This window comes from Trichosurus vulpecula, chromosome 3 (assembly GCF_011100635.1).
Source record: "Trichosurus vulpecula isolate mTriVul1 chromosome 3, mTriVul1.pri, whole genome shotgun sequence".
NCBI lineage: Eukaryota > Metazoa > Chordata > Mammalia > Diprotodontia > Phalangeridae > Trichosurus > Trichosurus vulpecula.
Window position 1 is genome coordinate 339,850,935 of NC_050575.1, and position 12,324 is coordinate 339,863,258.

Sequence of the window (12,324 nt, forward strand, 5' to 3'; positions counted from 1 at the left end):
ACCTTCTCTTATCTTATCAGGATACCTATTTTAATGCAAAGTGGTTCTGAGATTGGGCTCTTGGTTACCATAATTACTGGGCTTTCTATTTTCAACACCATGTCCAAGAATCCGTTATAATGGAACACTGGAATGGACTCTTAAAAAAAACTTTTTCAACACCACCCCTTTTTAACAGGGTTAGATATCTTATTTCTCAGAGGCCATCATCATCAAATCAGTAGTATTTCCGGAAGGAAGAGGGATCTACAATGCAAGGGTTTATTGCGTCTACCCCTCTGGAAGACTTGCCTAACCACGAGAGACTATTTTTGGATATGGCACCAGGAGAACTTTTCTGGGGCAGATAGGAGGCACAGTGGATAGAGCACTGGGCCTAGAGTCAAGAAGACCTGAGTTCAAATACAATCAAGACAATTAGCAGTGATCCTGGACAAATCACTTAACCTGTTTGCCTCAGTTCCTTGTCTGTAAAATGAACTGGAGAATGAAATAGCAAACTACTCTAGTAGTTTTGTCAAGAAAACCCCACATGGGGTCACAAAGAGTCAGACCCATCTGAAATGACTAAGCAACAGCAAAAGAACTTCTCTGATCTTTTCTTCTTCCATCTTCTGTATAGGGCAACCCAGGCCTTGAGGTTTTTGCCTAATAAAAAATAACAAATACCAATAAAAGCCCATGTAGAGCACTTTAAGGCCTACAAAAGCATTTTATATGTGTTATCTCATTTGATCCTCACAATAAACCTATGAGGAAGATGCTTTTATTATTCCAACTTTAAAGCTGAGAAAACCAAGGCTAAGAGAGATTGTTATTTGCCCAGGTGTTCAGACAGCTTCTTCCCAACAAGATTGTTGGGGAAAAGGGGTTGGAATTGGTGGGAGGGAATTTACTTTTTAATGTGTGAGGTAAAATTATCTTGGTTACTTAGAGTTTATTTCTCAGAGAGAGAGAAGGAGAGAGGAGAGAGAGAGAGATCTTTGGTATGTTTGACATGGATTTTAAGTCCTTAGATGAATGGGGAAGTTTTTTGTTTGTTACCCTGGACCCAATGAGTGGATGATTGTATGATACCTGATTTCAACTTGGGCCTTGGGATAGGTTGCAGGCAAGAGGCCTATGCCCTTTCATCTATTTTACTTCAGATGATCCAGACCTATGGGATGGCTCAGTGATTGTGTTAGACACAATACTCATTTGGTGGAGCTTGTGTTCTTCATTCTGCTTCTGGCCAACATAATTGTTTTGTTCCAGAAGATTTATATGAACTGCCCTTAATGACACTTGTCTGATATTTTTAACTTTAAATTCATTGATTCATTCATTTATCTTTCTTGCTCAGGCTAGAAGTATAGTGGCTAGCCTCTCACGGCCCCAGTTATGTTACTGATCTTCTTCAGAGTTTTGAGATGCTTCATTTCCTGTGGTATTGTAGTTCAAGTCTCATGGCCCCTCATTCATAAAGGCTTAGCATATTGATGCCAGAGAGTGCAGACCAAAAAACTTAGTCCACTGCCACTCAGCACTCCCAAACTCCTGTTCCACCAGCCTTATCCTCCCCCAAAACCTTTCCCCAATAGCTCCTCCCCTCTGCTCCCAGAGGCAGGGATTACAAGTGTGTGCCACAACACAGCCTTTACCTCTTTAAATAATTGTTGATGTAATTTTATGATTTTTTTAATGTGGTATTAAGAACCCCTACCCAAGGTTTATGGTTGTTTTGACATTTTTTTTTAAGCCTGAAAGTTCACTAAGGGGAAACAAATGGGGAGGCTTTGTTACCAGAGGATGAGATGCAGTAGAATTTGGAATAGGCTCCTCGGGCTATTTCAACTTTTGTAGTACTCTACAAACCAGGTAGTTCTAACTATAATTATCCCTTCCCCATTGCAACTTTTCCCGTCACAGTTTTGATACATCATGTGTCAGCATAAGAAATTTTTGAGAATTTTTGGGGAGTTTTGTGGAAGGCCCAGATGACACATGAAGGTCAGCAGATAACAAAGAAAAAATTTAGCAATTCAGAAATGCATAAATTACACGTATAATATTGTATAATATAAACCCAAATTACAAACCTAAACACCCCATAAAAGAAAATCAAAAATAAAATTCAGATTTCTTTTCTGGTATGAAGGGAGGGCCAAAAAATTTTGCATGGATTTTCCAGATTGTGGGGGCACTGGGCTCCTAACCCCCATGATGTGGAAGGGATGACTGCATAAATGTTGTACCTTGGGTGGAAAAAGGGAAAGGTAGTCAGAGGTCTTTTTGTTTATTTGTTTTTTAGCCAGAACTGTGGTTTTTATTGGTATGAGAAACTCTTTACCAATTCAGGTCAGTACTTCCTCTTCAACTTGCTGACTTAGAAAGTTGCATGCAGATCACTAAGTGTGGAAATTCCTTGGCTTCCTTCAAGTTCCAGTTAAAATCCTATATTCTACAAGAACCTGTCCCAACCTGCCTTTAATGCTAGTACTTTCCCTCTGTTGATTATTTCCAGTTTATCCTTTATATTGTTTATTTGTATGTAGTTATTTTAATGCTATCACTTCCATTAGACTATTAGCCCCTTGCCTTTCTGTCATCCGTGCTTATCACAGTCCTTGGCATATCATAGGTACTTAATAAATGTTTATTAACTGGGTAATGCAACCAGTTTGAAAATTAGATCCCTTTTTCTAAGATCAAACTGCCTTCAGATCACTTATTTCCTCGAGTTCTTAAACTAGTGACTACAGAATGAGGGTTGTATTTTTTATCCTTTCTATTTTTGGACTGTGTGCTTTTTATTGATTAATTATTAATGTAGTTTTTAATTGGATTTTTTGGTTCTGGAGTATCTGGTGAATTTAAATTAAAAAAGCTAGTTGAACCTGTCAGATTGGGCCAATTTTAAGCTTAGCCTACAAATTTAGTTAGCCATTGGCAGACGAACTGACCCTCTCTGTGAGTATACTCCCAGGGTCAATATCCCTAATTTGTCCTTGTCTCAATGTCTTCTTTTCCCTTCACTTATGAATTCAAATTTTCTAAAAGCTCCAAATTTATCTACTCTACAATTGACTCTTGAAAATAGTACTATATTCTCTGATAGAGTGGTAGTAGTTGGTTGGAGAAGGGTGGGGGAGAATATCTGTAGTTAGGGAGCTACTTATTTTGGGGGGAGGAAAAGAAGTCATAAAAACACAACTCCTGTCCTACACAGCTGAATTTCCTTTGTGCTTTTTCAAAATGCCAACACAGAATTCAAGAACTCTTTCATGCTTTCAAGCAATATAGTTGTATATAAGAATAAAAGATTAATGATGTGAAAATAAAAGCATTAACACTCAGTGAAATAAAACCAAATAATTTTGAAGCACAACAGTTATTTAAACTGGAAGCAAAATCAACTTAGAAATATGAGAGAACAAACACAGCTAAAGTGTTAGACATCTGCAAACTAAATTATTAAAAATTGTTTATAAAATGAGATTTAAATATACCCAGTGTCACATAGAATATTCCAAGTATTAAAGAAAAATGAAGCACTTTATCTTGGGGCTGTTACTGGATAAAAAGCAAATGCAGTATTCAATTCAATAAACATTTATTAATATACTTACTATATACAAGGAATCATTTTGGGCAAACGATGAAGATGGTATAGTCCCTGCCTTCGAGGAGCTAATACCCTAATGGGGCAATATAGCATGTAAACAAATAGGTGTGTGATAACATATACAGTCTGAGAGCAAAAACAAAGTTTAGACAAAATGTTTTAAAACGAGAGGAAGAGGGTAAGATCACTCTCAACTGAAGGGGTGGAGGATATGCACAGCGCAGTGTAATAGTAATTAAAGTGTGACTTTTTGCTGTTGAAATTTAATGATCCTGGCCTTTGTTTGAATGGGGCACATAAAGTGGGATGTTTTTGTATTTCTCAGCACTGAGACAATTGGGAGCCATTGATTGGTATCTGATATGATATTGGGGGTTGGGAACTTCTCCACGCCCAGCCTGGGTGAGGTTGGGGCCCTGAACAGGAAATATAACAGCAGAGGTTAGTGTTCTCACTGGGAGCTCTGAGCCACAGCAGGAATGGCACGTGACTCTGGGCCAGCTGTTATAATGAGCTCCCTGGCTGTACACCCAGATGTTGATAACTACAAATTGTACTTGGTCTGTAATTCAGGGTGCTGGCTTTTTCCCCTGAACTAGGTGGATGTTATTTGTATGCTGGATTAAAGTAAGATTGTTAATCCCTTAATGTTGCTTTCCTTAAGTAAAGCAGATGAAAAGGACCTGGGCTTGCAGTGTTCTGTGAGCTGGTTGTTGTTGGCTTTACACCCTCACAGCAGCTGCTAGCTGAATTGTTGAAACACATAGGAAGGGGACAGATTAGGGAAGGCTTTATTGGACATATTTCGACTAACCTTGGTGAGGCTTTGAAAAAACAAGAACTTCTTCAACAGGAAAAGATACAGAAAGATTATATTCCTAGGATGAGGGTCATGCTCTTCAGAATGCAGAGAACAGAGAGAAGGAACATATTTTAAGAGGTTTCTTAAATGTTAGAATCTAAGTTCAGTGAAGTAATTTAAACATCCCCTGCCCTAAGGGATTTTATATTCTATCTAAGGGAGGTGGGGCAACAGATAAATGGGAACTATAGGTGTAGAATGAACATTGGCAGCATGATAGTGAGAAGGAAAAAAGGGGGATGGAGGCCTGATTCCAGGGAAGATGAGACAAAATCTCATCTAATCAAGGCCAACATCCTAGGGGCAGAATCCCAAGGTTCTATCCAAGGGGAAAAAGGAGAAAGGTCCAGTTTGATTGAAATCCAACCTCTTCAGAGGAATATTGTAGAAATATCCCTGGAAAGTTCATTTGGTATCAAACTATGGAACGCCTGGAAGGCTGATAGTATTAACTAACCCATATTAAATATCAGAGATGCATTTTCCAATATTAGGTACTCTACAATTCTCTGGAAAAGTCCTGGTTCTTTCTTCTAAGAAGTCAAGTTTCCAGTTCATTATCTTAAATTGTGTTTCCCCGCTTTGAACAGAAGGGTATTTTGCAGGTTACACGCATTATATTAGGCAAGGCAACAAGCATTTCTTAAGTGTTGGCTATGTGTCAGGCACTGTGCTAAGTTCTGGGGATACAAATGTAAGAAAAATTTAAAAAAAAGTTTCCACCCTCAAGGAGCTTACATTATAATATAGGAGGATAACACAGCACATAGAAGGAAGCTGAAAGGGGAGGGAGGAGGAGGTAGTATCTGCACAGTGACATATCCAAATCTACAAAATGGAAAGCAGAGGTAGTAGGGGAATAAAGATTGGCTGGTCTGACCCACTCCCCAAAATACTGTCCTTGGGAGAAACTGAACAAAGGGAAAAGGGGGCAGCGTGGCTGAAGAATGTTCTGGGGTAAGAAGATGGCAGAAGTGAATGGATATTTCAGGTTGATGAGACACCAAGGGATTAAGAAAATTGCAGGATGAGATAGCAAGTGAAACAATAGTGGCAAATCAGAGCTAGTAAGAGAATACACGTCCCCCAGCATTGACGCTTCAAAATACAGTTCCTAGGGTGGAATTCACCAATGAGAAAAGGAGATCATAATTCTCAGAAGAACAGGACAGAACAAAAATCTTTTTTTTAATTAAGATTTTTTTATATATATTTTTAGTTTACAACACTCAATTCCGCATGATTTTGAGTTTCAAATTTTCTTCCTCCCCATCCCCCTCCTACCTTAGATGGCATGGAATCTGATATATCTTCTACGTATAACTTTGGATTAAACTTATTTCCACAATAGTCAAGTTGTTAAGTAGAATTATGACAAATGGAATGAATCATGAGGAAAAAAAGAAACAAAATCAACAAAAACAAAAAAAAAAAAAGGAAAAAGAGACCAAATAGTTTGTCTCAATCTTCATTCAGACTCCATAGTTCTTTCTCTGGATGTAGATAGCTCTCTCCATCATGAGTCCTTTGGAGTTGTCTTTGAACCATGTATTGCTGAGAAGAGCAAAGTCTATCAGGTTTAGTCATCGCAGAATCCATATATCTGTGGTAGCGTATAATGTTCTCCTAGCATTATATCATGTAGGTTTTTCCAGGTTATTATGAAGTCCATATCTTCCCCATTTCTTATAGCACAATGATATTCCATTGCATTCACATACCACAGCTTGTTCAGCCATTCCTCAATTGATGGGCATCCCCTTGATTTCCAATTCTTTGCTACTACAAAAAGAGCCACTATAAATATCTTTGTACATACAGGTCCTTTTCCCACTTGTGTGATCTCTTTGGGATGCAGCCCTAGAAGAGGTATTGCTGGGTCAAAGGGTATGAACATTTTTATAGCCCTTTGGGCATAGTTCCAAATTGCTCTACAGAATGGCTGGATCTGTTCACAACTCCACCAATAATGTAACAGTGTTCCAATTTCCCATATCCTCTCCAACATTTATCATTTTCCTGTTTTGTCATTTTAGCCAATCTGACAGGAGAGATGTGGTATCTAAGAGTTGTTTTGATTTGCATTTCTCTAATCCATAGTGATTTAGAGCATTTTTTCATATACCTATAGATACCTTTAATTTCTTCCTCTGAAAACTGCTTATTCATATCTTTTGACCGTTTCTCAATTGGGGAATGACCTATATTCCTATAAATTTGGCTCAGTTACCTGTGTATTTTAGAGATGAGACCTTTATCAGAGATATTAGTTGTAAAGATTTTCTCCCAATTTTTTGCTTCACTCCTAATCTTTGTTGCATTGGCTTGTTTTATACAAAAACTTTTCAATTTAACATGATCAAAATTATCCATTTTGCATTTTGTAATTCTGTCTCTTGTGTCATGAATTCTTTGCTTTCCCATAAATCTGATATAAACTATTCCTTGCTTTCCCAAATTGCTTATAATATCAGCCTTTATTCCTAAATCATGAATGCATTTTGACTTTATTTTGGTATATGGTATAAGATATTGGTCAATGCCCAGTTTCTGCCCTACCATTTTCCAATTTTCCCAGCAGTTTTTGTGAAATAGTGAATTCTTAGGCCAGAAGCTGGAATCTTTGGGTTCATAAAAGAGTAGATTGCTATAGTCGTTGACTACTGCATCTTGTGTACCAAACTTATTCCACTGATCCACCACTCTGTTTCTTAGCCAGTACCAAGTATTTTTGATGACTTCTGCTTTCTAGTACAGTTTAATATCTGGTATGGCTAGGCCACCTTCCCTAGCCTTTCTTTTCATTAATTCCCTAGATATTCTACATGTTCTTCCAGATGAATTTTGTTACTATTTTATCCAGCTCTGTAAAATAATTTTTAGGTAGTTCAATTGGTATGGCACTGAATTGATAGATTAATTTAGGTAAAATTGTCATTTTTATTATATTGGCTTGACCTAACCATGGGCAACTGATTTTTCCATTTATTTAGATCCAACTTTTTTGTGAAAAGTGTTTCATAATTATGTTCATATAAGCCCTGGGTTTGTCTAGGCAGGTAGACTCCCAAATATTTTACAGTGTCTACAGTAAATTTAAATGGAATTTCTGTTTCTATCTCTTGCTGTTGGGCTTTGTTAGTAATGTATAGGAATGCTGAGGATTTATGTGGGTTTATTTTATATCTTTCAACTTTGCTAAAGTTGTTTATTATTTCAAGTCATTTTTTACTTGATTCTCTCAGATTCTCTAAGTAAAGCATCATATCATCTGCAAAAGGTGATAATTTAGTTTCTTCTTTGCCTATCTTAATTTCACCAATTTCTTTTTCTTCTCTTGTTGCTACAGCTAACATTTCTAGTACCAAATTGAATTATAGGGGTGATAACGGACAACCTTGTTTCACTACTGATCTTATTGGGAATGCATCTAGCTTATCCCCATTACAAATAATGCTTATTAATGGTTTTAGGCAGATGCTATTTATAATTTTAAGGAAGGCTCCATTTATTCCTATGCTTTCTAGTATTTTAATAGGAATGAGTGTTGTATTTTGTCAAAGGTTTTTTCTGCTTTCTAGTATTTTAATAGGAATGAGTGTTGTATTTTGTCAAAGGTTTTTTCTGCATCTATTGAGATGATCATATGGTTTCTGCTAGTTTTGTTGATATGATCAATTATGCTGATAGTTTTACTAATATTAAGCCAGCCTTGCATTCCTGGAATAAATCCAACCTGGTCATAGTGTATTATTCTCGTGATAAGTTGCTGCAATCTTTTTGCTAATATTTTATTTAAAATTTTTGCATCAATATTCATTAAGGAAGTTGGTCTATAATTTTCTTTCTTTGTTTTGACTTTTCCTGGTTTGGGTATTAGTACCATATTTGTTTCATAAAAAGAATTTGGTAGGATTCCATCTTCACCTGTTTTCCCAAATAGTCTATAAAGTATAGGAATTAATTGTTCTTTAGATGTTTGATGGAATTCACATGTAAAACCATCGGGCCCTGGATAGTTTCTTTTTCTAGGCAGTTCATTGATGGCTTGCTCAATTTCTTTTTCTGAGATGGGGTTATTTAGGAATTTTACTTCATCTTCTATTAACCTGGGCAATTTATATTTTTGTAAATATTCGTCCATATCCCTAAGGTTGTCAAATTTATGGACATACAATTGGGCAAAATAATTCCTATTTATTGATTTAATTTCTTCTTCATGGGGGTGAATTCACCCTTTTCATTTTTGATACTTATAATTTGATTTATTTTTTATTTTCCTTAATAAAATTGACCAAAGGTTTATCAATTTTATTGTTTTTTTCATAAAACCAGCTCTTGGTTTTGTTTATTAATTTAATAGTTTTCTTGATTTCAATTTTATTAATCTCTCCTTTGATTTTCAGTATTTCTAATTTGGTATTTACTTGGGGATTTTAAATTTGTTCTTTTGCTACTTTTTCAGTTGCATGCCTAATTCATTGATCTCCTTTTTTCTCTGTTTTATTTATCTAAGTACTTAGAGATATAAAACTTCCCCTAAGAACTGCTTTTGCTGCATCCCGTAAGTTTTGGTATGTTGTCCCATTATTGACATTCTCTTCAATGAAGTTATTAATTGTTTTTTTTATTATTTGTTCTTTGGCCCACTCATTCTTTAGAATAGATTATTTAATTTCCAATTAAATTTTAGTTTATTTTTCCATGGTTCTTTATTAAAAATAATTTTTATTGCATCATGATCTGAAAAGAATACTTTGACTTCTTTTGCCTTTCTGCACTGGATTGTGTGGTTTTTATGCCCTAGTACATGGTCAATTTTTGAGTATGTGCCATGTACCACTGAGAAAAAGTATATTGATTTTTATCCCCATTCAGTTTTCTCCAAAGGTCTGTCATATCTGCCTTGTCTAAAATTCTATTCACCTCCTTAATTTCTTTCTTGTTTATTTTGAGTTTAGATTTATCAAGTTCAGAGAGGAGGTGGTTAAGGTCCCCCATTATTTTACTTTTCTTGTCTATTTCTTCCTGTAACTCCCTTAACCTCTCCTCTAAAGAATTTGCATGCTATGCCACTTGGTGCATATATGTTAAATAATGATATTGCTTCATTGTGTATGGTGCCTTGTAGCAGGATATAGTGTCATTCCTTATCTCTTTTAATTAGATCTGTCTTTGATTTTGTTTTGTCTGAGATTAGGATGGAAACCCCTGCTTTTTTTTACTTTAGCTGAAGCACAATATATTCTACTCCAGCCTTTTACTTTTACTCTGTGTGTATCCCCCTGTTTAAAATGTGTTTCTTGTAAACAGCATATTGTAGAATTATGGTTTTTAATCCATTCTGCTATCTGCTTCCATTTTATGGGAGAGTTCATGCCATTCACATTCACAGCTGTGATTACTATCTGTGTCTTTTTCTCCATCCTATTTCCCCCTGTTTATGCTTTTATTTCTTCCTTTCCCCTTCCACTCCTCAACAGAGTTTTGCTTTTTACTGCCTCCTCATTACCCTCATTCTTCTTCCTTATCTTAACTTTTTCCCCTTGCTACTTCTTCCCTCCCTTCTGATCACCCCCCTCCCTCTTCTCTCCCCTTTCCCCTCCTACTGCCTGTACAAGTTTGATTTCTATACTTATCAGGGTATGTTATTCCCTTACTGAAACAAATCCGATGAGAGTAAAGCTCAAATACTGCTCTTCTCGCTCCCTTATTTCCCTCTACTGTTATGTTTTTGTGCCTCTTCATGTGATGTAATTTACCCTTTTCTACTACCTTCTTACCCCTTCTCTCAGAACCATCTCTTTATATCTCTTAATTATATATTTTTTTACCAATATATTGGTTTTTTTTATACTGACACCCACAGTCTATGAATATCCCTTTCAATTGTCATAATAACTATACTATTCTCAAGATTGACATATATATATATATATACACATATATATGTATGTATATATATATATATACATATATATGTATGTGTGTATATATGTATATACATTATATATAAAACATATATGAAACAAAATAATCCTATTTAAGGGTGTAACTAATTGCCCTTATTGATTAACTAGGTTTTTTCCCCCATTTAACCTTTTTATGTCTCTCTTGAGTTTTGTATTTGGAGATGAAATTTTCCGTTGAGTTCTGGCCTTTTCATCAGGAAGGTCTGGAATTCCCTTATTTCATTGAATGTCTGTCTCCTTGCCTGGAAAATTATGCTCAATTTGATGGGTTCCATGGTTGTAGTCCAAGTTCCTTTGCATTTCAGAATATCGTATTCCAATTTCTCCTGTCAATTAATGTAGAAGCTGAAAGATCCTGCATGATCCTGACTGTAGTTTCATGACACTTGAATCATTTCTTTCTAGCTGCTTGGAGTATTTTCTCCTTGATCTGGTAGTTTTGGAATTTGACTATAATATTTCTTTGAGTTTTCAATCTGGGATCTCTTTCAGGGCGTGATAGGTGGATTCTTTCAATGACAATTTTACCCTCTGCTTCTAGGACCTCTGGACAATTTTCCTTAAGGATTTCATGGAAGACACTGTCCAGGCTCTTTTTTTCATCATGGCTTTCAGGTAGACCAATAATTCTTAGATTTCATCTCCTGGATCTATTTCCCAAGTCAGTTGTTTTTCCAATCAGGTATTTCACGTTTTCTTCTATTTTTTTTTTCATTCTTTAGATTTTGTTTGACTAATTCTTGATGTCTCATAGGGTCATTAGCTTCTACTTACCCAATCCTAATTTTTAATGTATGATTTTCTTCCTTTATCATCTCTATCTCCTTTTCCATTTGGTTGATTTTACTTTTCAATGAGACATTTTCTCCATTTTTATTCTGATTCTTCTTAACCATTTCACTCATTTTACTTTTTAAAGATTTGTTTTCCTCAGTGAATTTCTTTTCCCATTTTTTCTTTTACCTCCCTAATTTGGTTTTTAAAGTCCTCCTTGAGTTCTTCTAGGAATGCTTTTTGGTCTGGAGACCAGTTCACTTTCCCTTTTGAGGTTTCAGATGTGGGTATAGTGCCCATGCTGTCCTCTTCTGAATTGATATTTTAATCTTCCCCATCTCCATAACAGGAATCAATGGTCTTTGACTTTTTAGCATGTTTTATTCATGGTGTGTTTTTTTCCTCCTGGCTTCTAATGTGGATCTCTGTTTCTGAGTCTCAGGGGGCTCTGTCCCAAGTTTCTTGTGTTGGAATCTGTGGGCCTGCTCACTGGCTTTATGTTCTATGGCCTCTAGTTTCATGAGGTGTAGGGGAGGTGTGGTCTGGCTGCTGGTAGTCTCCTCTTCCCCAGGACTGCTCTACAGAATAGGTGGGCTCAGCTGTTGTTTGTGGTGGTGTCTGCCACTTCCCCTGGCTAAGCAAAGCCACGTCTAGGGTCCTGGCATTGACATTTTTTAGCTCCACTCCCTGGGGCTCAGTTACTCTCGTTGTTCTACTGAGGTGAGGGCTGCTGGGATACCTCTCTTCCTGCACTAGTCTCCTTCTGCCACCATAGGAAGGGCCCCCTCCCCCACTTTTCTAGCTACTGAGGCCCCACTTCTGGCTCTGTTTCTCCCATGGAAGTATTCTCTGGGTTCATTCAAGGGAGGGATGAAAGCCATTCTACTTGGACATCATGGCTCCTGGAAATTCATGAAGGCAAGTTTCAAACCTTTAGGCTATGGGTTGGAGGCCTCTAGATTAGCTACTCCCACAGCCACAGGTTCTGCACGAGTGTCTCCCGCAGCTCCAACAGACTCCAGTCCTGGGCTGAGAAACCTGGGGCTCGATTTTAGCCATAGCTGGTACTTCCAGCCTGTGCCTGTTTCTGCTCCAGCATTTTGCTCACC